Here is a 4,261-nt window from a genome sequence, read left to right on the forward strand (position 1 = left end):
TTTTATTGTCCTCATTTTTAAAATGAAGAAACATAGACCTGGAAACTTTTGATAACCTGCTTTAGTAAGTGTCAGGACTAGAATTCAAACTTACTCCCATGTCCAGATCTATGCTCTCCACCTCTACACTTGGCCGCCTGTGTGGAGGCTACTTAGCCCCTTCTGCTGCCTGGTATCTGCCTCTGAACAGCCCCATATAGAAGCAACACCTCATCCAGGATTGCAGAGCAGAATAGAAACCCACTGTTTCCCCACTACCACCACCAATGCGCAACTCAGAGGTGCTTCAAAAATTGAACATCATAGAATGAATAGATCAATCCCAAGACAGCTTCCATACGACATCTCTGACAGCCAACCAGATCCAACCCATAACTAGCAGCACTGGCCATACTGCCAGATAAAATACAGAATGCTCCCAGTTAACTTTGAACTTCAGATGAACCACTAATAACTTTTAAATATAAGTATGTCCCAAATATTGCACAGTACATACTTATAGGAAAAAAAAATTCTCTTTTACATGAAATTCAAAGTCAGCAGAGAGAGTTTTGCATTTGCTAAATATGAGAACCCTAAGCAGTAGCTAACTTATCCATACATCCTGCTAGGGGTTTTGCTGGCTTCCCTGCTCAACTCCCCCATCTCTCCTCCAGGTCCTAGACATCACATGTACAAGAACTCGTATGTAAACCTTTGCCTAGTCTCGTCTTTCTTGAAACTCAGACTGCAACTGAGCAAGAACTTTGCCAGCTATTGTCACCTTCACCATGGAACCAAAATCACAAATAAGTAAATTAAGGTTCAAAGAGGTTGACCCAGTTGCCAGTACTTTCATTCAGCTGCTCAAGCTTCACCAATCTATTACTATGAAAGAGGTTTCTGAGCTCTTCTTGAGAGACATTTAAGCATTATTAGAGTGGGCATCAATTGGTTTAGACCATCACTGACTTAATAATTACCTCCATTTGTTGAAAGAACAGCCTTGTAGTCAAAAGGATAGTGTGACATACGGACTGAGATAATCAGTCTCAAAATAGCTGCAACATCAAGATGCCCAGTATCTCCTGTTTTATGCTAGTCAGAATGGTCAAAATTAAAATATAAAGTTTTCAACCTCAGTTCTTTACAAGAAAAACGACGACTTGCTATTATTTTTATATATAACTAAATATATATTCATTCCACAAGGGATGACTAATTGTAAAGAGAGGCATTCAGAAAGCCTTGAAAGTTGCCTTTGACCTGCATCAGAAATTTGGTTACCTTTCCCCTGCATCTCCCTGTCGGTTAGACTCCCAAGAAGCCAAAATAATGCATACCACCAGGTGGGACAATTAGAAAATTAGAAAAAAACAGGGCTAAAGTTCTCAGACCCAGTGGGTGTATGCAGGAATGAAACTTCTCCAAAACCAAAGCACACCTTGCTTGCAAATAAGCCTAAAATGAGAAAGAAACTCTCCTTTGCTTCTGAAAAATGAAGACTGTACCTATTAAAAAAGCCTTTGCTCTATGTCAACTCTCTGAAATAGAACCTCTTTTTGTTCCCTTTGTCTGCTAGTATCTTCATTGTGAAGGAAGGAAGCTACAGGAATGAACCACCTTGGGGTAAGTAAACCCTTCTGCAGGGTGTCCCTGGACATGCTTCTGAAGGCCACCTCTGTGGCTCCCTCCAGCGAGGCCTTACAGCAGTCCAGGGAAGCAGACAGATTAGAGGGCAAGCTCTGGTTACCTATGGCTGCCTGCCCAGTCCCCTGGGTATTTCAAGGCCCCACCTTCCACCTGGACCGTGACCTCTGACCCCAGCCCTGTGGCCAACATGGTTGGGGGCAGGGGCTAGGTATCAGGCTGCAGGCCCTGGGCCACAAATGAAAGAGCCAGTTGTTTCCATGCCTCAAGCTCTCTTGTGAGGCCCTGGGAGCTGCAGAACTGGTATTTCTCCAAATCCTGGCTGTCACGTGGCTGTGTAGACAAGCTGTACCCGACAATTGGACATGTGTATGTGTGTTGCAGGGAGTCGCAGTCTAGCTTCCAGTCCCAGTTCTGCCGCGGCCTGGCTCCGGGACTTCAATGAGTCTCTTTGTTTCTCTGGAGCCTCGCTTTTTCCTGTCTGTGAAATGGAATGGTCGGATCCTGACGGCGCCTGGGGAAAGCTGGGGTGAAGTGAGGGGAGGCAGTGCTGGGTAGGCAGGTCCCCGCCATCCTCTTCAATCCCCTTCACTATCCAAAGTCAACGGAAACGACTCGACTTTTTACCTGTCTAATATTTAGGGTTTTTTTTTTTTTTTTGAAGGTTTCTGTTGGCTTCTAAAAACCACCAGACTAGCCTATCTCCAAATGACCTTCCAAATATAAAACCAAACTTCAGATTTGGCCTTTTTAAAGGATAATGTGTGATCATTACACACTATATACATGCATTGAAGTATCAAATTATACCCCATAGGTTTATACAATAAAAATAATATATTTTAAATGAATTGCACGTTGAGAGGGTGGGAAAATTTGATATATTTCTGAAACTGATAATTCTCTTAAGCAGTGTCTACCCACCCACCCCCCACCCCCCCAACCCCCCCTCCCCTTCCCCCCCCCACATATAAAGTTTCTAGAGCTCAATGACCCCTCCCCCGTTTTGTTACACCTGATGAAGGCTCACACGTTAATTATTTAGCCACTGATGCTAACTGGAACATAGTCATACGAAGAAACTGCCTTGAAAACATTTCTGCATGTAACATAAGGCTCTTGCAATTTAAACATATTTTTTCTTCTTTCATATCAGCAGTTACTTTGCAGATCTGGGCTTAGACGGCTTAGCAACAAAGGGCACTAGATTGGTGAATTATTCATGTAATCTACATTTCCTGGTTGCTGTGGATAATTGACAGGTGTCATGTCACCTTTTACAAACATCCCACAATTATGGGCCATATATCAGGGTTTGACTTCGAAGTAATGCTTCTTTTCTAAGACAGTTTCATATTTTATTTACAGCATGGTGGCGTTTTTGACTTGGCTGCCTATTTCTCTCATTTTTGATTCCAAGCCTTTTGCTCCACTTAATATAACGAGGAATATTTAAATAATAAGGCTTCCTCTCAGTTTGCTAAAGGCAGTCATTCATTGCTGCCGTGTTTTATTCATTCAGCCATTATGTTAGTCAATTTCTTGACTTAAGAAACTTCGGATGAAATGCAACTGTAAGGAAACCATAATATAAATCTGTTTTTATGACTTGTTTTGTTCACAGGGAAAAAACTAAAAGCAAATCATCCTGGGGTCTGACACAAGTTGTAAACTGTGGGGAAAGTTGGCTAGTTAAAGAATTATGACTTAATAGGAGCAATGGAATATTTCGAACCTCCACTGGAGCTGGAAGTTTTTAAGCATTAGAAACAAAGCCAAGGTGAGTTCTAGTTGGCCTAGTGAGAAAATAAACCTGGAATTGATCATTCTGAAGACGAGTGAGGGAATGTATTCAGACATCTAACATTCAGAGTCAAATGGAAACTTCAAAATCCTTAAGCCCTACCTTCCTGCTTTCCCCTCACAGGAAAAACACGAGGCCGGAGGCGTGCAAGGACTTGTCCACCACCCCAAACCTTGTTGGGGTGAAAGTTCACAGCAGGTCAGCTGATTCCTGTTCCAGCACTTCTACTGCCCTGCCATGCCAGGGCCCTTCTCATTACCTTCCCAGGGCTCACTTGCCTCTTCCACTGCCAGCAGTCACTTGCTGTTCCCTGAGGCGTTCACCCCTTCCTCATCCTCAGTGTGTGATGTGGGTGGGATTATCGCACACACCCACTCCCAGGTGAGCAGGATCGACTAAATTCATTGTCCTAAATGGAATGGTGTGTGATGTAAATCTGTCCAGAGCAAGACAGGGACTCCTAGCACTTGCACAGGATCTGTGAAGAGCTTTTCTGTCCCACTAGACTGGCTGGTGTAAGCTGGGTGAGGTCTGGAGCTACGGGAGGGGTGGGTGGGGAAAGTACCACCTGATACCTGAAGGGGAAGCCTGCCAACACGAAACTGAGCAGAGAGAGCAAACCGGGGTCAAGTAAACATATCATTCACCTTCTAAACCAGGACCATTCTGAATGAAACAGAGCAGGACAAATGCTAAACCAGACAGGATTCTGGCACAGTGTGCATGAACAGGACCATTCTGGGAAAACAGGGACACAGGGCACCTGCTGCCCAGGGGCATCACCTGAACTGCCAGGAAAAGCCTCGACCCTGAGTTGAGTTAGTTGGG

General features: G+C 44.0%; 1 long non-coding RNA gene across 1 annotated transcript; it reads left to right on the plus strand.

The window, feature by feature from the left end:
* The first annotated feature begins 1,341 nt into the window (after nucleotides 1-1,341).
* On the plus strand, nucleotides 1,342-3,852 carry LOC144366804 (uncharacterized). The gene is made up of 2 exons (XR_013425944.1): nucleotides 1,342-1,608; nucleotides 3,557-3,852. It is a non-coding gene; the product is annotated as an uncharacterized LOC144366804 (long non-coding RNA).
* Nucleotides 3,853-4,261: the final 409 nt, after the last annotated feature.

The sequence above is a fragment of the Ictidomys tridecemlineatus genome, chromosome 1 (assembly GCF_052094955.1).
Source record: "Ictidomys tridecemlineatus isolate mIctTri1 chromosome 1, mIctTri1.hap1, whole genome shotgun sequence".
In the NCBI taxonomy this organism is placed as follows: domain Eukaryota; kingdom Metazoa; phylum Chordata; class Mammalia; order Rodentia; family Sciuridae; genus Ictidomys; species Ictidomys tridecemlineatus.